The sequence below is a fragment of the Prenolepis imparis genome, unplaced genomic scaffold (genome assembly GCF_030444845.1).
Source record: "Prenolepis imparis isolate NDT839.2.m4 unplaced genomic scaffold, iyPreImpa1.0 SCAF_3, whole genome shotgun sequence".
In the NCBI taxonomy this organism is placed as follows: domain Eukaryota; kingdom Metazoa; phylum Arthropoda; class Insecta; order Hymenoptera; family Formicidae; genus Prenolepis; species Prenolepis imparis.
Genome location: NW_028141161.1, coordinates 20,448,278 through 20,472,278, shown reverse-complemented (window position 1 = coordinate 20,472,278; position 24,001 = coordinate 20,448,278). Strand labels below are relative to the sequence as shown.

The 24,001-nt window shown below is 34.6% G+C and overlaps 1 protein-coding gene and 1 long non-coding RNA gene across 5 annotated transcripts in view; one reads left to right on the top strand and one right to left on the bottom strand.

Annotated features, from left to right (window-relative positions):
• Window positions 1–24,001, top strand: part of LOC145934112 (uncharacterized) — a 318,213-nt gene that overhangs the window by 4,790 nt on the left and 289,422 nt on the right. For both annotated transcript variants that reach the window (XR_014424992.1, XR_014424991.1), the window contains exons 2-3: window positions 14,182–14,352; window positions 15,284–15,327. This is a non-coding gene — a long non-coding RNA (uncharacterized LOC145934112). The remainder of the gene's footprint in view (window positions 1–14,181; window positions 14,353–15,283; window positions 15,328–24,001) is intronic.
• Pxb (putative Hedgehog signaling attenuator pxb) overlaps window positions 1–24,001 on the bottom strand; it is a 499,142-nt gene that overhangs the window by 358,346 nt on the left and 116,795 nt on the right. The gene's annotated exons all lie outside the window — the stretch shown is intronic.

Sequence of the window (24,001 nt, the reverse complement as noted above, 5' to 3'; positions counted from 1 at the left end):
AGATAGAATCCGTTGAATTACGAGTCGTGTGTGTGTGAAAAAAAATCGGCAGAAGAGAGCAGCTTCTCGAGGACGAATTCGATTCCCGAATTTTCGCGTACCAGTCAGCTCCGCCGTTTCTTACTCCGAATGGAGAAGAAAATATTGGCGCGTACTCGAAGGGAGGGAGAATCGGAGAAGACCTCGTGGAAGACGCGCGATACATATTCTTATTTGTTGCCACGCAATATTTCCGCCGCTTCCGTGAAGACGTATACGCACGGCGAATTCCTGAGGGAATTGCGTTCCTCTGCCGCCCTACGCGAATTCCGTCGCGTCGCCGAAGAGACATCGACTCGGTTTTCAGTGTTGCTTCGACGCTGGTGAACCTCCGCCTCCTTCGAGCCTGAATCCCGGGAAAGAATGGAAAATAGAGAGATTGTGGTGGGTGGAGGAAGAAGGATATACGCCGGCTACCTCTCCCGATGGAATCTTGACTTGCTCTTCCATCTTTCAGGAAATTGGTACGACTCCGCGGGCCTCTCTCGAGGCCGCATAGGCCACTTTTCTCCTTTCAAGAAACTTCGAGCGTAACGCGATTTTTTATGCAAAAACGAAAACCTCGCGGGACATTCATATCACAGATATCAAGGCGTCTTTTAGTGTCTTTAGAACATTTCGCGAAAAGAGGGTACCACTCGTATGTACAATCAGCTGGAATCTTTTATAGATAACTACATATAATTAATTGAGTCAAGAATTTTTATCTTTTGTTTTATCGAAGATATCAGTAAAATAAATCAACTTTGATCAATTATTCGAAATTAGTCGAAGATTAAAATTATATTAAGTTGCACTCACTAACTCACAACTTTATTTATTAATATCTCAGAAATTGTTTTTGCGCACGCGTTAAGAAAAGTCTAATTAAAGAATCCATAAAAGAAATGTCTATAGTATTCTGTGTAATTGTATAGAAAAATGGCAGATACACACATATTTTGTTAAAGATCTCTAGTTATTACATAAAATAATTAGTTTTTTTATTATATGTGCAGCAAACTATCTATTTTACAGGTACTATTTTTACAAATTTGGCTTTATTTTATTTATTTTTGTTTTGCATTTTGTCTCTTGGATTTTTTTTTATTTATTTATTATTAAATTATGTTAGTAGTTTCTATAAACTGGCATTAACAATAAAATGCAGTTATTTTTGCAATAAATACGTATATTTTTATTACTTTTTAAATTATTTTTCTTGTGTATAATAACATTTAAAATATAATATTTGAGACAATACAGAAAAATTTACATTTAATATACGTAGTTCAATAAAAGTTTAAAATCTTCAAATACTATTTCAGATAACAATTTCTGTATGCATATGTGTGTGATAATTCTTTTAAGATGAATAATTTCAATTATATATATATATATATATGTGTGTGTGTGTTGATATCACTCTGTTCATCACAGAAAATAATAATAACAAAAAATAATAATATAATATCTTTATATAACATTTTAATTAAACACCAAGCTAATATAATATATATACATATATGTATTTAAATATATAATTATTTTTAATAATCTGCATTTGAAATGTGCTCGCTACTGTAATTACACTACTGATTAGCAGTCTGCGGTCACAGTTCACGTAGACGACGAGAATGCACTCTTGCATTCCACGAACATAGCCGACCACGAGAGCGTTAATGTCTCATCCGGTTGGATGTTGCACGTCCGAGAGTACGACGACGTCCTGCAGAAGCTCGAACGAATATCCTTGTCCGGTCGCGTTAACGTGGTCTCGCGAGCCGGGCGACACGTCTCGCCTCGTTTTACAATTGCACTGAAAGACGTTAACAAGGCGAGAGTCTGTGATTCTCCTCCTCTCTCTCGGTTGTTACCGCATCACGTGTAATTAACATGTGTCGACCGGCGAGTGAAATTCGCAAAATGTCCTATTTATTTTAAAAGACTACTTGAAAGACACGCAATTTGCATTAGCAATATTGCACTTCATATCACGACTGAAAATATAAAGAGAATAAAAAATGTCTTAAAAATATCGTTTTTGAAAAAATTTTCATTAAAATGTAGAAAGAAATGAAATTATAAATATTATAAGTACGATTAAAATCTATAGAAAATTGCATACATGTATAGATTAATATATTAATGTAGAATGTTTTATAGCAGTACTGTATAGCTATCTCTAGAGAATATTTCATTTAAAAACTAGTTTTTTTTTTAGAGAAACAATAACGGAAGCTTTTTTACAAGAGAGAGAGAACAATTGACCAAATAAAATTCAATTCTTCAAATAGAAAACTTTTTGAGCTTATCACTAATATATTCCTCTATACTGAAATATACACTATATACACTATTATGAACAAGATATAATCTTGCCTTTTTCCGACGTACGTTTTTTGCACTCGATGTACGAGCTAAATCATCTCGTATGCAGTATCGCACGCATGCGCGTAGCTAATGAATCATCTATTCCTGCGTATGAAAAGCCCATTTAACGTTAATCTCTTTAATATTCCATTAAAATGGTTAACTTTGTCGGCGCGAGCGGATTTTTAACGGGTCTCGTTGCATCTCCGGAATAATAGCGTATCCGCACACGCGTGCGCGTATTTTTCTACCATGCTCGTCGCGTCGCGAAAACGATATTATCCGCTTTATAACGTGTATAAATGCACTCGATACGCGCGGTCGAATGAAAAAACCCTCCGATCGATGGAGCGATAGCCTCGTGAAAAACGTAGTTTTACACCAGAAAAGCATGAAGCTCGCGAGCCGCGCGAGAGGATTCCACTATGCGAGAGAATCTCACGAAAATCCGCGAGTCGCATAATAAATCTCGGAGAATTCAATTTATCGAAAAGTTTTGTGCAACTATGCGGAAGTAATTATGGATACACGCGGAATCCTGTGCGATGCAATGTTGCGCATGGATTGCTTGCGTTACTCTTTCGCGTTTGAAACTTTCCGAAGTCTATAAACTGTATATATTTGTCGTATTGCGATCATGATAATAAAATTTATCGATACTTGCTCCTATTCGCGGTGAATGCGGTTGAGTATCAAGCTTCGAATTAATTTGTCTTTTATCGCTACTTAAACTGTTTGTAAATTGGTAATAGAGGATTATCTAGGACGTCAATGTCGAATCAAGACTACCTGCGGCAGGTACGCGTTTGTAAAGATTCTCGAAAGGTTCGCTGCCGGGATTAACTATATGAACGATGCTGAAAGCCGGAAGGCATGTGGACGGATCGTAAGGTCGATAGTCAGCAGCTTAACGAGCCCGTTAAAGCAATCAGAGTGAGAGTCGCGTGTCCAAAGTGACGAGGGACATCCGCGCAAGGGTCGGCCGACACTAGGAGGAGCAAGAAAAGGGAGAAAGAGAGAAAGAGAGCAAATGCATTTATTTACTGTGGGACCTGGTAATCCCCTAATAGCACATAACAAGACAGTTTGGACATTAATCTGCACTAAAAGGAAGAAAACCTAAATAAAATTTGCAATACGCGAGAAGAGTAAAATAAAAGGAGATAAAGAAATAAAGATATGAAGTATTACTGGAGATTTTAAGAATTAAATTAAAAGAACACCTTATATGAGACACAATATATGATGATTGAAGATCTGTAGAATAACGCGTAATAAAAGATGAGAAAAAATGTGAGAATTATTATACAAATTATAATAAACAGATAGCACAACTTCGTTTAATTATAAAAAAATTTTTTAAAATAATTAGAAAGTAGGATATTGAATAATAAAACAAATATTTGTAAATGGAGAAAAATATGCGCGACTAAAATCTTAATAAATTTATTATATGACAATAATCAATTTTATTAAATTAAATAAAATTTATACGAATAACAGTAAGAATAGAATAAAATATATAAAAGTATTTATAATGTATATATATATATATATATATATATATATATGTGTATATATATATACATATACATATACATATATAATATTGTTAACTTTAAAATTATTTTATATAAATAAATTCTAAAATTAGATGCATCGGAAAAAAATATAAATTTTTTAATCTAATTATTCTTCTCTCATGATAATTGATTAATGAAGCATTTTAGAAATAGAAAAAAGATTAGAGGAAGAAAACAGAGATAGCCACATACTATTGACGCGACGCACGAGAGGAGAAGCGAAAAGATTTATTGTCGCATAATGCACGTGCTCTTGAACGCCGGTTATTATAATATCTCGACATGATGAACTACACACTCGGCGTAGTATTATTATGATAAGTGCTCGTGTGGGAGTCGTGAATGACACGTGCCGGGTACTCCATGTCACATTTTAAAGACCAATTTAGAGACGGGATGATTTTCAAACGTCATCGCAATATGAACAGCTCATATACACGGTACGCCACGACATGAGTTTTAATTTTAATTTTACGCCGCGTATTATACACGCTGTATGATATGTCTGCGACATTCATATGCTGCGCTCACTGCGCTGTTTCATACACACATTTTTCATCTCAAGTATGACATTAAAACATAAAATTTTATAATCGCTTTATGATGTTAAATGCAACGTAAATGCTTATATATATTGACTTGTTCTACTATTATAACTAAGGTATATTTAAAATTATCCGTTTCGCTCATTGTCAGTTAAATTCTATTTATATTTTCTTTATTTTTTTAAAATTTGTTTTCTTTTCAAGATTTGAAAATCAATTTTGGGCAAATTTGAAATCGATAATGGCGAGATATCAAAAATTTTTATAACGTTGAACAAAGATATTGAAGAGCCAACTGAATAACGAAACTTTTAATTTGAGATAGAATTGATTTTAAGATTTTTAGATTTTTAATTTATATACGTTTTTTATAAAGATATATAATATAAAAAATTAGAAAATTGCAATAAATGATGACTTTTTTTTGGAAGTATTCCCTAAAGAAAAATCGACTCCAGAAATTAACTTCTAAATTATATTGAATTATATATTAATCAACTATATTTTTGACTTTTTTGTATCATTATCTATAAAAGAGAGTCAATCTTTTTTTTTTAATATAAAAAGATACAATAGCATCTCTCTTTTGGAGATGTATTACTTGGTTGAGTGTTACGTTTTCGAATAGACATCATTTAGTATGACAACATTTAACACTAACAATAAGCGTAAATAGAGATTGTACTTCACGAGTGCTATACAAGTCGACCTTATATCATATCATTCAGAAATCGTATGAATATGCAACATCGCATACATATGCGTATGCATACGTGCGTATGTGAATATGTATTTTTGCGAAGAGAACACACGGGGCACAGCGAATGATGAAGGGGGTCGAAGAGAGATAAAAGGGGTAAGGGGAATGAGAGCGAGATTATCTGCGCGGCGTGACAGGGGATTATGTCTGCCTGTCTACTAAACCGCCTTCTGCCTTCGTGCTCCTCTTCTGTTTCTACGTTCTCGCCGTCTGAGCGTGGCAGCGTAAATATAAAGTACCGGTGCACGCTATAACGATGCAAAAGTAGCTCTGAAAAAAATTCGCCGTTAAATTGCAGCTTGTCACGGTGATGAATTTTCTCTCTTAAGTTGTAGAGAAATCCAGAAAGATTTCAAGTATATAATAGCTTTAAGCAAAGAATCAATGGAGATAGAATTTAATACCATTTTTCATTTCGATACCCCATGTTTATGTCATGAGTCTTTCGTTTTTTCTCTTATACGGAAGCTGTTTATTATAGTTAGAGAATGTGATGTTTGCAGAATATGAAATTATCAAGAATAACCATTTTACAGGCATTTACCTCGCGTGTGAAAATGTATAACGGGGCAATAAAAATTATATGTAAAAAGTACGCGCATTGCAGCGAAAATGGAACGAATGCAGGAATCGACGTCGTTGACTTTTTGAGAGGCGCGTTTCCCTTCATGAATGTTGTAACACGAGTGGCCGTTGCAACCCCCCACGGCTATAAAACCGGGAATGTTTCTTACCGCCGAGATTTTAATATTTGATCTCGTGACGCAACGAGAGAGAGCAAGAGAGAGTAAGAGAGACAGAGAAAATTCGGGATACCGGATAACGGCCGCAAAAGGTCGCAAACATATAAAAGTAAAAAAAAAAAAGTAGCTGTATTAGGAATCACGAGAGTCGCCGTTTAAATATTCATTCGCGGTTGCTTAAGCATCGCGGTAAAGCGAGTCTATTTAGCCGAGAACTCAGCATCTCTCTTTGCGGCGAACGCTGCGGACTTTTTAATCCTCGTTACCGATGCGGGATCAATAAACACAGTTATGAATTAATGAAATATGATTTGCGGTCTATCGTATTGCGTAATCGAGATGTCTTTCATTAATCTTGTTTTCTCTTGGCAATAACAACTGTATGAATAATTAAGAACTACCTTCGCTCATTGATTATAGAAACACATAAAAAAATGTATAAAACATACATATCAAATAAATATGAATAACATCTATTTTACATAAAATCGATTCGATATCTCTTGAGAAGTTGTAGAATAAAAAATTGATAGCACAGGTATTTTAATTCTCGAGAAGTGCTTTTAGGTATAAAAAACTGGCACCGAATTATACGTGATGGAACTCGTATGAAGAGCGTACAGAATTCTCGCATAAGGCAGTACTGACGGTATTAGAACGTAAATCGGCGATCGATGCTCTCCTCATATTGCCTGCCTTCGTCGGCCGCCTATACTAATACAAGCACGAATTCGATTTTCGCCCTAGATGGGCCGATAATGCGGATACGCGGCTGTTAAACCAGAAGTGTTCGCATTCCATATATGCGAACCCAGCGGCTGCGACCTAGCCTTCCAAAGGTAACCCAATTAAAGGGTGCATTACCGAGCATTCACTGAATTATGTAGAACCGAACACTCATACCACTCTTGCAATTTCGTAACTGGACTCTCTTCTCTAAGAAAAATTGATTCGGATCGGAATCTTGTAAAAATTTAAGCATCAATTTTCTTTAACTTTGCACGGAAATTTTGAAGATTAATAAATTTTTGTGTATAGGCGATATTGGAACACAGAAAGAATATATTCTCACATACTGTTGTCCTCCATTTGTTATCATAATTCTTATATCTATATGTTAAATAAATAACCTAAGTCAGAAAAATTATGCTACAGAAAAATAAAAAAATTATAATATATATTTTATCTTTTATATTATACTCTATTAAATTATTTTATAATTTTGGCAAAAATAGAGGCTTAAAATTATTTTAATTAATATAATTAATCTAGAAACAAAATTCTCTTGTTTCCAATAACAAAGAATACTTAGGCAGCAGTTAATAATCCATTAATGTCCCTTTTAGTTCACTGACTCATTATTTATCGCGAGCGAGTGAAATCACCGTTTCATTTTCACCGTTCCGTGACGTAATCGCACCCGCATTCGAGAGGGCAATCAACAAGGTCGGGCGGGGGTTGTACGTAACCTTTCTAATTAGCGGAAGGCTCGATACGGACTCGCGAGCGAACGGTACCCTAATTAGACGGGGGCTGCGGGCGTATCGCGCTGTAACAATCGACGCCGTCGTTTCATGCGAAAGAGATCGGACTCCGCATCACCTTATCAGCGTGGCACACTCTTTGAACGCGAGACATGGGCAAGGCAGGCTCAAAGTATCGAGACGACGCTGTTTCACGACGCTCTCAAAGCGAAAGACGCGCTTAATGCCTCGTGAAAGGAGCGTTAATTAAGAGCTCCCGGCTTAACCACGTCGAACAAGATCGGCGAAGACGAGGAGAATTGGGTCGGATTCTGTGCAAACTTCTCCCCCTCTCCCCCTTCTCTCTCTTTCTCTCTCTCTGTCTCTCTACTTCTCTATGCGTTCATCAAAATGCAGATTGCACACGTAACGTTCACAAACAATTTATGTTTACGTGCGGTGGTAATCTATAGTTTAACATCAAGTTAACATCAGTTTTTTTACAGCGAAAAGAGTTGCTTAATGCATAAAGAAGTATCGAAAAATATATTACGCGAAATTTCATTTCACGTTGATAAATATATTTATATGGCGCGGATATATACCGTACTGCAAAAAGTTTTACAACAATGGCATTCTATTCGTGTCATTGTAAATCGTGTCACTATTATGCTGCAAGTTTGGTCCAACTCGGTGCTCAGATTACTAGAGATTGAACTAAAAAATAGTGACAAAATATTTCGAATAAAAAAATAATAGGCTCTTAAAAAAATAATAATAAACTGAATTTTTTGAGTGTGGAATAGGTACGTACAAATAGAAGAATATTTAAAAAAATTATATCATAAAAATATATCGAGAGATCAATTGGTGTGTCAATTGGAAAGAGTAAATGATTATCGCAATAGAACAAGCATTCTGTTTTATATGGGATTATACTGTTGTATAGGATTGAACGTTAGCGATTTTGCTCGACAGATGAATCAGACTTTTTCATCAGTTTCAGAATCCAGTTTACAAAGCTTTGCCAATTTGATGGAATTTCGCGAATGCCGATTAAACGGGCTTTAATCCCGTCGAAACTTCTTCATCAACGCGGGGGTCGATAGAATCGGTGCGACGTTATACAACTTGAAATGGCCGTAGAATTTCCTTTAAAAGAATTTATCGGCCGCGATCAATTAGACGAGAGAATATCACGTATATGGCTCGTGTTGTTCGATTTTATTGTTAGAAAAGAGCTCAATTTGCGAGTATTTTTTTAACCCACTCTCCGTTCAGAAATTTCCGAAAATTTGTATTTAAAAGTATCTCGTTTCTTTCTTTTTCACATAATTATATTATATACACATATTTTATTTTTCCATTTTAATCCTTTTAAAAATTCTGTCTCTTGTTGACAATTTTATTAAAGTTTATAAAAAATCTCATTTTTTTTAACTCTTATGTGAAATATTTGTTAAATACGTTCTCAATCGTGTTAAGGGACTTAAAGCGGAATAATGAGGAATATCCGAATAATAAAGGACTTTGATATGGTTATAATAGTGCTTAAAGTTTGGCTTTCTTCTTTAAAAGAGCGTTACTTTCTATTGATCTTGCAAATTGTGCCTTTTCCTGTTCTTCTTGGACCATTTTATGATATCGGTCCTTTCGAGCGACACGCGATTTTCGCCAACTTTCTCGTGTCTACTATTTTCCAAGAGCATTATGCTCGCGAAATTACAAGACAAGCGTAGGAAGATCGGGTGAGTTCCTAAAGCGACTTGTACTCTTCGGGAAGGATGACTGCACTTTTGTCACTGCACTCGCTCCATTCCATCTCCGTTTCCGCTTTTCTCCTCGTTCTCCTCTTCTTTCCCCCGCACTAACTTTCCGCCAAGTTTTTAAGTCAAGTTTGTCCTCGTTCTTCCACCTTCGCTTCCGCCATTTCGTGCTTTCCGCCAATAGATCTTACATATATCTAGAACAACTCTTATAAGTCTTAATAAATCGTTTTTTGATATCCGCTAAGCTCCGCTTTGTTTGTAAAATCGATCAATTGTTCAATATTTTGTAATGTTCGTCTAATTGAGTTCTCTAATGGTATTTTTTTAGAAAATTATTTTTAAAAATTTTCTCAGCGACTAAAACAATTGATAAAAAATAGAGATAATGGTTCAACAAAAAATAATTGTTTTCTGTAGTTTTCTGTATGCCGAACACAATTTTGGTTTTTAAAATACTTTATTACATCATATTTTTGAGAAATGTAATGATAAAGTTGTACAAAAATTCTTTCAACATATTTTTCAACGTATTATTATAGTCAAGCAAAGATTAAAGATAATAAGATTTTGTAAACAAAAATATTAAATCTATCATAAAATTATGTTAATTTTATTCTTCGTAACGAGTTCTTTCTAAAGTTGAAGGAATAATAAATTCCATTTTTAACAGAATAAAATTTTTCCAACACGTTATACAAGCGCAGCTGTAGCATAGTAATATATATTACAACAGCCTTCTTTTACAACTTTAATCTTATATTTCTCGAAATTTTGACTTAATGGAGCGTTTTTACAGACCGAAATTTTATTCAGCAGCAAAAAATTAGAAAAAATAGTTATTAAAAAAATTTAATTAATTATTTTAATATATTTTAGAATTCAGCAGATTTTCATAAATTGTGATATATTAAAGTATACAGATTAAATTTCTTAAAATAAAAAACTTCTAAGATTTACTATCTATAGATAGATACTATATATAGATTGGCAGAAGAGAGGCACGATAGAATTAAATATATGAGTATGAACGTGTTCTGTATTGAAGGCTCTAAAAGGATCGCAATCTCGGAGCACGCATAACACACACAGCCAGGGGAATTTCCTTTCCTTCTTTCCTTCTTTTCCGCGGCCTTTCCATCCTCTAGAAATTCCATCCTCGAGGACACGCAGGAGGATGCTGAGAGGAACGAGATGTTTTCATTTAAAGGATCGTATTAACCCATCTCTACAGACCGCATTTCCGCACGCTAGTTTCCACGAGGATTTGCTCGCCATCTCGTAATAGTTGCAGCAACGCGCGCATATCCTCGCGCGTTCATCAGCGCAAAGGAGGAGGTGTCGGGAACGTCGTCGCAAAATAGTTTGCATTCGTGAGGTTGCATTTATATAGACACGGATATAAATCCGTTTCCTTCTCCAACCCTGCTAATGCGCTCTAAACTCGCAAACGGTCACCTCGACTCGAGCACGAATTTCTTTTCAGACGCGCTTTACGCGTTTTAAGATCAAAGCCTGTCCTATCAGCTTGAAATTTGGTATGTGATAAATAATGAAGAATTGTTGTATTTTATAGAAAGCGTTATTCTCTTTTATTTAGAATATTTTCGCGAATAATTTTAAACTGGCGAAAGAGCCATTTTAGCAGTTTTAACCACTTTGAAGATGGAAACTTTATCATGAACTAACCTTGGAAGTAAAAGACTACTTTCTTAGTCCGACGAAATTTGAAATGACGTTATCATATCGTAAAAGTTACGATTGTTAAACTAAGTTGTTACCGTAAATTAAAACTAAGTTTTCCATTTAATTAACAATGCAAAGTCAACAAAGAACTAATCTAACGTAATTGCCTAAGTTAAGAAATAATTTGATTTTTGAATTAATTCAAATATATAATTCAACATGTAAATAAGAGTATAATACACCGTAAAAATTAATACATGTTTTTGCGAAATAGCTGGAAAGTGAATAAAAATCGCCAGACTTATTTAAAATATGTCCCGATCAGTTCACAGTTCGACTATTACAATGATACTTTTATTCACGATCGAGCGAACACGCGACTATGAATACGCGCCGGGTCCTCCTTTTCATCGAGGATTTTACGGAAGCTCACTTCGACGCCGTTTTCACGGCACCTAACGGCACTTTAAGTACGTTCTTCCTCCCGCTCCCTTCCGCGAAAGAGAAAAAGTTTCGCGGTGGATTTTTCAAGTAACGTCACCCATGCGAGAAGTAAACTCACAGCCCACCATGTCGGCATCAAAGGATCAATGAAAAGTCGGCTGGATTTCCTTCAAGATGGATCGCGCAGCTCCGCGAGTGACGACTTCTTCTGCTTCTTCTTCTGCTTCTTGCCTTTTCAATCTTCCGCCGCATCCGGTGAAATTGAGAATGAAAAGCACCAACTATAGATTCGAGTTACCAAAAGAATTGACGAGTTAACTAATTTTGGATCTTTCCTTATATGTTTTTAAATCTTGGTGGAAATCGATCGATTTTTACACTCAGAAAGCAGAAATATAACATGATTTTATGTTTTAAAAATCATCTTGAAAGGAATCGAGATACCGCAATGAGAAAGAACCTCCCGGATTGAGAGCCGAAGAGAATTCCTCCTTTCAATTCCGTATTTGTTCGCTTTCCGACGAAATAATCGCGAAATTACGTTTCCACGACCATTCAACCCTTTGTATCTTCCAGAATCCGTTGATTCTACTGTCGTGTAAACACGATGGTTTCACCGATTCTAGTCGATTGTTTCGTGCGCGCGAATCAAGACAATTCGGCCAAAGAATTTGTGAAAAGTTTCACGAGAGGAAGAGTTTACACTCATTCTCTCCGCTTTCGGTTCCTTTACCGACAAAGAATCGGAAAAAAAGAAGAAGATGAATCAGAGAAAGAAGATTTTCTTTCTTCTGCCACCTGAAAGATAATTACTGGCCCAGGCCAGTAGAAGCTCCTTCTCTCTTTCTATTACCGTTTCCATTGGAAGCTTGCAATTAGTGAGTTGCGGGCAGGATCCTTCCGTAGGATCCCGCCACAGCAGACAACTTCGACGGAAAACGTCATCTTATTAAGAGACCTCTAATAAGGGTCACGAAGTAACATTTTCAATTCCGATTCCAATTGCTTCAATCAACCGACAAAGTGATAATAATTCTGAGAATGTCATCACAACATTTTGGAAAGAGATCGCCAAAACAGATGACACGCTCAATTTTAATCACTCACATAAAAATTTAAGAATAATCGTTACATTTATCAAACTTATTATGCTTAGCACTATTTTTTTTAAATAAAAAAATATATAAATTATATATTTATATTTTATCAATATATTTTATATTAATATTTTATATATACATATATAAATTATATATAATACTATATATATACATATAAAAATATTAATTATTAGAAATATTGATAATATATAATTATATAAATGTTTTGTTTTAAATAATTTAAAAGAGTCTAAAATATTTTATATATGTGCATTATATTACATAGTGATGTAAAATAGATAAATAAGCAATTAATTTTACAATCAATAAATAATAAATTAAATAAGTTATATATTGCTCCATAAATGTTCTGTTGTCACGCGACACCACGCCTTCTCTTCGACTTTTATTTTCTTTCCAACTGTTTTATGATACTCATACGACACTTGTACAGTACTTCTGATGTTGATCGTACGCAATATGCACTTTATATAGTAGTTTATGATGAAATAATAAAACTACAATTCGTTTAACACTCAGAAATAGCGGGATAAAGTTCACGCATTATTCGCCACGATAAAACTATCTTTAATATTGCTTTCACATATAAAGAATAATATGCTTTCACATCTTAAATTATATATATACATATTTTCTGTGTTAAATATTTCATATTATTACAATGGATGTATTATGTTATACTACATAGTTGGCCTTCTTGTTTTGTGATGTATAAGAGCGTGCTCTTGTTTATACGCCTGACACCTTGTTGTCATTCGCGCGAGACTCGAATGAGAAGATAACGATACGAGACGCTCCGCGTAATATCCTTCGGATGGGGTTATTTCCTACAATTATTGCAATTAGCGATTATCATTCCGCGCGAATAATCTATTTCTGCGACAAACGACGCTTAAGAGTATTCCGAGTAAATAGCGACGGCTATTTGGTTCAAATAATAAAAAGGTATCAGCTATTTATTAATAATACGTATGTTTCACGAGACTTACACGCATATTGTGCTTGGAATACTAAATTTATGCATTATTTTGCCCTATCTTCTGATGGTTTATAATCTCTTAATCAGTCATTAACTCAACTGGCGTAATAATATTAGAATGAAACCGATATAATTTTCGCGATTTTCTTTGATCATTAACAAAACATACGTATAATACGGATCGACTTTGAATTAAGTACATCTAGCTATTACAGAAATTATTAATACAATATTTTAATATTTATCATTTATATGCCATATGAATTCGGCATTTATATACACACGTTGCAATTTGTCTAAACATGTATTTCGATGTATATTCGATCGAAATCTATAGTCCCTCAAAATGTCAATAAACGTTATTAATACATATATTTTCAAATATTACATTTAATAAATATTTATCCTTAATTTTAATTTGCATATTTATTCAGTTGTTATATCGTAAAATTGCCCTAAGGTATGAACGTGTATTATTCATCTATACTTTTATACTAATATCTAATATATAATAAAGTTTGTTTCATTGTTCGGGGTAATCTCAAAAACTACTGAACCGATTTGAAAAAATCTTTCACTGGTAGCTTAATCGTCCTGAGTAACATAGGCTATAAAGTTCGGCGCGTCCAATAATAATTTTTAAAAATAGTAATTAATTTAAACGCTGCTATAATTTAGATTTTATATTTGTATGTTACAGACTACAGACAACGTAAAATTCGGGAGTGCCGTTAAAAGTATCGCGCGTACAAGTGCGGGAGTGTCGTTAAAAGTATCGCGCGTGTTAGTCGACGAGCTTGTACAACCCTGACAACCTGAGAGGAGGAGGAGGCCTAGGAGAGGCATCGGGCACCGGCGGAGCAACCCTAAGGTGAATATCGTTATTTATAATATTAATTATTATAAATATATTAATTATCACATATATACGTATATATTAATTATCACATATATACGTATATATTAATTATCACATTAATTCAGTTCATTTATTTGAACAATTTAAACAAGAGAAATTTAGAGATATATAAATTTTTAAGAGATATTATATAAATATTTATATAAATCTTATAAATACTCTTATTTTTATTTTATTTAAAGAACGCGCTTGTCAACAATATTAAAGGTGACATTGCCATATCATATAAGGCGTGACTTTTACTATATAATATTTAATATTTGAGTACCAAAATTCTTGATTTTTTTTTGTCGTAATATAATAAAGTACACATCGCGGATACGATTACATCGGGAATGTCGTGCAAAGTACCGAGTAATTATTGCTGATTAGGGCACGCGCGATCGTAATTAATCGTGTTTTCGCGAGTGTCGCGTGAATGTCATGAAATAGCAGCAAAGGGTGAACAAGAGAGGAGGAGGAGAAGGTCCGGGGTGGCGTTGGACGATGATGAAGCAACGACGGGGGAAGCAATTTATAATTGATTTAATTCATTATTTATATTAATTGCAAAATGGATTAGCTTATTTTGGCGATAGTGATCCATTTACATCGCTATATATAATGCATATTATACATATATTTTAACATTGCTTATATATATAAGACTTATAATTAATACAATTATTTATATGAAAATTATATTTTTATTTATAATATTTTATAAAAGTTTACGACAAAAAAATGTATTTTCTCTGAAAAATTAATTATTTGATTTTTCTATTAAGTATCTGTTTAAAGGCGAATAAAAAATTTCAAATGAGCATAATAATTTTTTTTATTGAAATATTAATAATTTTGTATGTTGTTTTATATATAATTTGGATATATTTTTATGTTACAGATCGTCTTGTGGATTACAACTTCATTGTTGCGCATTGTATCTCTGTGAGTGTTTATCTTTTATCATTTATTTTATAATGTCGAAATATAATTATTTTAAAAAAATTTAAATCTAACGTAAGAAAAATTTTTTATCGTGATTGTCAGTACATAAAATTATTTCGTGACTTAGAGATTCGCTAATATCGCTGTTTCAGACCCACACTTTGTGGGCCCTGCACTATGCATTATTTTCTTGCGTATAGAATGGCACACAATTGCGGCTCGCCTAAACTCCCACCGAATAATTCAACCTATTACTATTTATCTATTCTTCTCTCTGTCTCTCTTTTTCTATCTCTGTATTCGCTTATGCACATACATTCGTGTGTACCCGCGATTTGCAGAAGAGAACACGCAGAGTATATGCACTACACTGCATTGCGTTGATGCGGGATGAAATACCGGTGTTGCTTGATTTCCAACGCTGAGAACTCCGGAATGGCTTTTAGAAAGTTTCCGGCGGAGGGAGAAACGTTTACGACGGTTGTAGTTGTCAGTAACTATTCGGAGAATACGTCGGTGCATGTTTACGGCGCGCGACAAAACCGTGTGGACATAGAAACGAATTCATCGCGAACGTTTAGGAAACCGTCGTGATCGTGTCTCTTGGAAATATTTGAGAAATTTCGATCTTTCCTTCGCGAATTTACTCACAGATTGAAACGTAATCAAGGAATTATTTAACGTCGAAAATATACACTTAGTAAATGTATACGTGTATGCAATATACATATTTCTATGACTTACGAATAAACTTGTACCATTTAGCAATTTCACATGTTGCAAGTTTTGAAAGTGAAATTGACTTATTTTTATTAATATGTTTGTAATTGCCAAGGTAACAAGCTGTAGTTGTGTAAAGTTTCCGCGTGCTTTCGGAGTTAAACGAGAAATGACGTTCTGTTACAGTTGTATTTTACATCAATTTGCTATGAATAATGATGTTAGCAATTTCCGTATGATGTAAAGCGGCTGTTTACCCGAGGAAACGTTTGCATGATGCAAACTCCCTGTTTGCGTACAGCCAAACATTTCACGCGTGAACGTAGGACTATAAATTATGCAAGTTTCCAAAGGGAAATAATATACTTTACTTGATAAATTAAATAACGCACTTCTTGTTCTTTACTTTGAGAGAGAGCTAAAGGAAAAAGATATTTTAATATAATTCTATTTTTAATTTCTTACTATCTTTTTTCGTCAATAAAAATTCTTTCTATTTTTAATTATAACTGATGCTTAAAATTTATCTTGTTAAATTTTACTTTATCTTTTAAGAGTTTTTATGCAGATGTGATCTCTGAATTTTATTTAGATTAAATTTATGTGACGGTACTTAATTATCATTTTTCTATATTGTACCTCGCTCTTGCCTGGTCTTATAATATTTTAATTCTAGCGTTTAATAAATGCATTTTATCAGTTTCAATTTAGATTTCTTTGCCGTTTTATATCTCCCGAAGTATCGAACGCGCGAAAATTTAGAACCTCCTTTTACAGTAGTTTGGGATGAGAGTGGAAGGAAATGAAGGGAGGGTGTTGTACGGAGGAAGAGAGGAAAGTTCGAGAGAGAGAGACACTATTCTTCGCGGGCGGTGGATGCAACGATTTCGCGCGTTGCTCCAAGAGCGTCCTGTTTCCTCCTTCCTCCCCTCTCCCCCTTCTGGCGTTCGAGCGGAAGTACTAGAATTGAAAATCCATTATCTCTGTTTTTGTGCCGAGACCGGTGAATATTTATGCCCGTGCTCTGCTTCTCGACGCGACGAAAACAGGCGCGACTTTCACTTCCAGTTTCTCGACGTTAGCGAAATTGAACACTGTAGTCGTAAAGATGATACAATTGGAGATTAACCGCTTGAAGTTAATCGACTGTTGCGGAGATTAAGTAGAAATTAATTGCTTCGCGTTATATGAGTTGGGCTCAAATGTAAAAAGTGTACACTCTGAAATTTATTTATAGAACTGAGCAAATTAATTCTTTAGATAGGTTCAGTTTTTTTAAATATCTACATATCCGTATTTGTATTCTTCTGCGGATATAATCAATAGTTATCTCTAGTTGTTCAAATACAATTAATAGCTGCGCTAGTATTTTCTCGGATGCAGTTGTATAAATATATCTTGCTTTGAGATGAAAGAAGAATAATTTAAAAATCTTGGCAACATAGTAGTAGTGTTGCAAGATGAAAACATCGCGAGGTCATCGCAAGATTCTTTGCGACGATGACGTCGCCAAATTATTTAGAAAGAGCGCAAGATTAACGATCCGAGTAAAGAGCAATGCCGGAAAATAGAAGGTTATTCGAACAAGTTATAAAAGAAAAAGAAAAAATGACAAATATTGCAGTATTGAAAAACATCGATTGATGTATACCCGGGGGCGAATCTAATAATCCATGCACTTGGACTGACGCCAATCCAAAGTCTGTAACACGTCGCCGTCGCCGTGTGCATCAGGAAGATGCAATTGCAGTCTACCGTAAAGCCGATGCGCCTCAGAAACGGATTAGTGTGTATTTCCAATAGTTTCTCGGCCAAGTATTCTACCAATCTCTTTGCTAATATCTGATCGTAAGAAGGTAAATTACGCAGCATCGATTTAAAATTATAAATGTTCATGTTCTTCATCACGTTTGTAATTTTCAGAGCAAGAGACGTTATTTTCATTATTTTAATTTGACGAGTTAATTAAAAAAAGTACCTATTATATTTAAAACAGTAATAGAAAACGATTCAAGAATTTATTACATAATTAAGATAAAATTTTATATTTTTAATTTTTTAATAAACTTCTTCGACTCAAGTGTCAGCATCGAATTAACGATGACGATTTTGTTCTCATCTAAACATAAAATAAAAATTTTTATAATTTCGCAAAACGATGTATCGCACGTAATTATTCCAATAACAACTTTAAATGCTGATATAATCGACACTATATTACGTGAGAAATAGTTTCAGCTATTCAATTGAACGTGTTTCGCGTGCGAGGTGTCGAATTAATAGCGAGATACCCCCGAGTGCGCTCGTCGCATCCGTGCGGAAGCACGGTCGTCGGGAGAGACGTTATCACGCGTCTGCGACTCCCCCGAGGGAGATGCAAGTCGAGTGCAACGTTAAAATGAAAAAAGGTACCTTCGGATTTAAGCCTGACTTTCCCGCTGCGTTCACTCCCTTGCGCAAACACGTTTCCTTATGGCCCGCCCGCTATTGGAAACGCGAAAATCTGAGATAAGTATCCTCGGCCGAGCATTATCAGCGTTATACGTTGTGTTTACACTTCAACGCCCCTTCTCGCTTTGTGTTACGGCGAATAAAGGCCTAAACGACGGACCACCCTTCAGATCAGTCATGAGATCTCTCAACGGAGTTGAGAAATTATGGAATCATCGTTTTATAAATTCATAAAATTGTATAGGATATATTTATAGGGGGATCTAGGAATCATAATATATGAACTCAATAAAAGTCAAAAATGCATAAATTTTTAATAAATTTGAAGATCTTATAATAATTCAACAAAAATAACTTTTTTTCTTTTAAATACAAAAAAAGAGAAAAATCATTTATATTCCGTTTCTTATGCTGCATATAATTCTTAATCATACTATAATTGTGGCATGTAATATGTTGGAAAAGTTCTGTTCAATTTAAAATTATATATATTGTTAAAATTTTTAGTCTCAAAAAGAATTCGTTGTGAAGATTAAAGTTAATAAACTTTTCGCAATTAAAAGTCTATTGTTGCGTGGAAAAATTGTAAATTCAATAAAACTATAAATTTTTCAATTAAGCTGTAAATTGAGACCTACGAATTTTCATGAATATTTTTTAATTGTTTATTTAAATTTTAAAAAGTCTTTCAGATTGATGAATATAAATTTAATGTCAAAACAAATTTGAAATGGCAAAATTAATAATCGATGTCAAAACTAAATATTTTCGAATTTTGACAAAATTTATGTATATGATTTTTTTATATTTCACACATTCTTAAAATTTACGAATATAATGTCGCGAAATACGATAGAAATAATTTATTCTAATATATGAGATATGAGGTAACAAGCTTAATATTTAATTACAAATATTTAATTATAAAACTTTAATTTTTACAATAATTTTTTTAAAATTGTTGACAGTTCTAACAATATTTAATACTTAAACATTTTTAAATAAAATTTTTTCAACAAATAAATTATATAGCCTTTTTTACAATTGTAAACTTAAATTTCATAAAATTGTGCAATATAATAAAAATTTTTAAACATATGTAATTGCATTTAGTATTAAAAAGAAATAACTAATTCTTTTTCGATTTTTTAAATTGAAATATATAGTATAAAATTTATAATTAAAAATTAAAAATTATGTGTATAACGAGAGAGTTTATAATTTTTCTTATAGTTTATTCTATAATCATTTATATAACAAAAATTTCGAAATCTTCGTACAGATGTTTATTTCTTCAGAAGTTTGTGGAATTATTTGCGAGATTATTCGTCTCCGTTCTCTCGCTTACATTCTTCCTGTCACTTCGTGACAATATTATATGAGCTCAGCAACACCGCTATTCGTGGACGCCCAGACGCATAAACGATATAAATGACGCGAACGCATCGTTCTCCCCGGGGTCGAAGATATTGTTTCAAAGTCGATAAGTCGACCTCGTAGGGGGTGAACGAGGGAGGAGGAGAGAAGGTGTGGCGAACGAGAACGGAAATATCATGGTGTGGTTCGAAAAAGGAAGCGCACATAGAAGCTCGACGGGAGACTACGATGTCACCTAAGGGATGATGATAGTTGAAGAAAATGGCGTCACTAGAATAGGCTAAATCAACAACAAAGCCGCGCGTGGTTACGTGTTACAATCTCGTGTTTTATCACGATACGCTTTACGACAAGATCCATAAAGCAACATAGTTAGTATAATAGTGTAGTATAATATAGCTATTATAACATGCAGTGAAAATTCTACGAATCTCTAAAAAAAAATGCATGGAATGTAGATTTATCGTTGTCGCTCTGTTTATTCCGTCTGGCATTTTAATCGTCTTTGGCGATGTAACGTAGAATATTATTGGATATTTTCATCGTATTACGTTTTGCAAAATATCTTAAGACATCGTAAAGAGAGCACTCTACAAAATTATAGAAAACAGATTCTTCTTGTTTCAATATGACCGAAACAATACATTAGTGCTGTTTTTTTTTATTTTGACATTTATGATTGTTTGAATCAATCGGAAAGAGTTAAATTATTGAGCGAGAGAGGCAATTTCCTATAGAAAGCAAAAGTACATTATGACTGGGTCTTTTACTTTAACGTAACTCAAACATAGAGTCGAATAGGATCTACGAGACAAAGGAGACAAAATGGCAGGGCCCGCATAGGAAGCATCTACGTGTTTCTTGGCGCAAACAACGGCGGTCAGGCCAAAGCCGCCGAGGGTAGTTCCGGGGTTGAGAGGAGGGAGGGGTTTTGCGCTGCTGCACTAGCGCGGATCGGTCGAGAGAGGAGGCGGTAAGGAAGATCGAGGAGCCAGAGCTATAGGCGCGTCTGCGGGACTCGGGGGAGAGAAGGAAGGAAGGAAGGAAGGAAGTGCGGGCCTAGCGAGACAATTTATGGCTACTGGAAACAATGCTGCCGTCGGCCGACAAAGGGTGCTCCCCTCCTCTCATCCTTCCACCCTATGTCGGCCGAACCCCCGCAGTCGCGACGGAGTTAGCCAGACTCTATGGCCCCCGGCTAACTTCGCACCCACTCTTTCCCTTTTCCCCCCTTGAGTCGGGTCGTGTCACCTGTCGAGCTTCCATTTTCCAGCGGGTGCAACAACGCCTGACCGCTTGTCTACCTTCGCACGTTTCGTCGGGGAAAGGAGAAAAGAAAGTATAATGCAATATGTTTTCTCTCTCCACCTCCCATCGACAATCGGAATTTATCGCGTCTACGGTAGTAAGTTCGTAAACGAGGAACTTGGATGAACCGCGGAATTTCGTCACGTCTCTTATGACCATCGAGAAATCGAAAGTAATACTTTTCTAATAATATCATTCAACTTCAAACACCAAGAAAATTTCTTTAAAGTCGATAAAACAATAGACGAAGTTTGAAACGAGAATTTATGTACAGGATGAGCGAGTAACAATTTCAGTACCTTAATTATTTTCGAAATTATAGCAATTGGAAAACAATTTATTCGACAAAAGTTGTATACATCATATAGAATAGAATATAATTAATTTTTTTTACAAATAAAGTTGCTTAGAAAATATATGAAAAGATTTAAATAAATTTTTGTAACAATATGATTTTTATATCGATATTTTGTCAGTGTTTATACAAAAGTATTAAATTAAAATCATAAAATATTAATAGCTTATCAAATATTTTATTTTTATTTTGATATATTATATGACATAAGATATGAAATATTGGTATGCTATAGTTTCGAAATTAAAATGTTAATTGTAATCGATTCATCAATGTACATTATGTTAAAAAAACATTATATAAATGTAGATATTTTTAAAATTTATCGTCATATTTTTTTTATTTAGGAAATTAAATTTTAGTTTCAAATATTTTAATTCCCTAAATAAAAGGAATCAAATTTTAGTGTGAAACACAATACGAAAGTCGCCCTATTTGTTTTAAATTTACAATTCAGTACGATAATTACAAAACTCCTCCATTTTCATTCACATTCGAGAGCGATTTATAAATCGAAATCTTATCTTACATGTACAAATGACGATACGATTCGCGCTTACGGAGCCGTATTCGACTTCTCGTGCTTAAAACCGATACTTTCGATCAATGGAACACGCTATCAGTCGCCGCTTTACTCTATCCGATAGAACGAAATGGACTCCGAAGTAACGCGAACGATATCATCAGCGAGACGAATCTTTCTTCCCTCAGCGTGTTTGGAGTCCGTCCAAAGAAAATGCTGAAACTGAGATGGTTTGCGGAAACGGGTGCGTCGAACTCGTGCACGAAAGGACTGACCCAAATCCTACGTATCTTCTGAGGATTGAATAACGCTTTAACGTTCAGTCTGATCGCACGCGAAATTTTCCTTTTGTATATCTCTTTACACTACTTCCCTTTTCCAATAATAATGATGCATTTATGTGCTTAAACGTTAGATTGATTTACTCCGATTTTCACGTCGCTTTTTTCTCGTCTTATTTGAATAAGACGTCTGGCTCAATCTTCTGTTTTGACTTTAATTATGTAAAAGAGAAATAATTAATAAGCAATATTTCTTACAAAGAAAATATTGACATAACTGTTAAGAATATGGAATACAATTCTTTAACTTTTTCGCGTCAACTATTTGTCATCAAAGTACGGTGATTTCTGGAATATCCTCTACATAAAACCACACTAGGGAGGCTCTGGTATGTAGCTTTGCCTAGCTAGCAAATCTCCCGTTCGTTTCAGCCGTTCTATTCACGGAATTGGATCGTACGTATAGATATCTCGAATTTCAACGCGGTGAGTTTTAAGAGTATCAAAGGACAGGATATTAAAGTCTCTTACGGGGACGTGGCGGTACAAGCCGACGTAAAGTATCGTTATAGCATAGCTTCCGGTGCATCCAACTATTCCCTTCCGCCCCCTCCCCTTTATATCGTATTTTATACGAAGCGCGGCATTACGCGAGCGCGAAACATAATCCCGTATGAATTATCTAGTTCCGGCGAATCCCCGAAGAAGGTCTAAAAAGCGCGGGAAGGCAAGCGAGAACATTACCCGAATGAAATTTGTAATTATTGAAATTCTTAAGGGATCATCTTCGTGTCCTCGTTATCTTTAGTTTGCGATTCCATTTACCTCGAGAGCTCCCGGGCTATCTTGAGATTATCTCCTCTTGAGAGGTAATTGAGGATTACGAAATGATACGGGGATTGAAGATAAAACTCGGACATGTGCCAACGATAAGATAATAATAAGTGTAGGAGTAGAGAGCGAGAGTAATTACTACCTCTTAACTTTTTAGAACTGTTAACTGTTTCTAAACGGAAGGCTATGTGTTACTATGCTGTACTATCCGTATATAGAAAATACTTTCTTCAATTATAATTATAGTATAAATATATATATATATATATAATATGCAATATTAAAGGAGCAATACTTTGTCATCAAATTCTAATTATGAAATCTTTCATATTATATTATATTATTAAAAGTACAACTTATAGCTGCAATTCTGAAGAATTTCAAAGTAACTCGACATTTTTTAATATAAAATAAATTCCCCCCTTCTCCAAATATCCGCACATTCGCCAAGTGCGTTTTTATTTGACACAAGACGCTCGGAAACAGTTAAGATATCTAACAGTATTGCAGAAATCACGACGTAATCTCGTCTATTCTCGAGTTAGGATCGTGTGCATCTTCATAGTATCGCTTAACTGCTTGCGAGTGCCGTTTTAAGCCGGAAATGGAAGATTTGCGCGGCTCGAGGGTCCCGGTTCCCATCGTCGGCGATCGTAGGCGTCGAGGAATGAGTGAAGCGGATTCCGGACGACGTGTTTATCCTCCATACGCTCGATCAATGCAAATGTGCCGCATTTATGGGACGGGGTTTATTGCAGTGACCTACCGCTACAAACACGTTGACACGCGAGTTGCATTCAGTTCAAATTGTAGTTATATATTCTA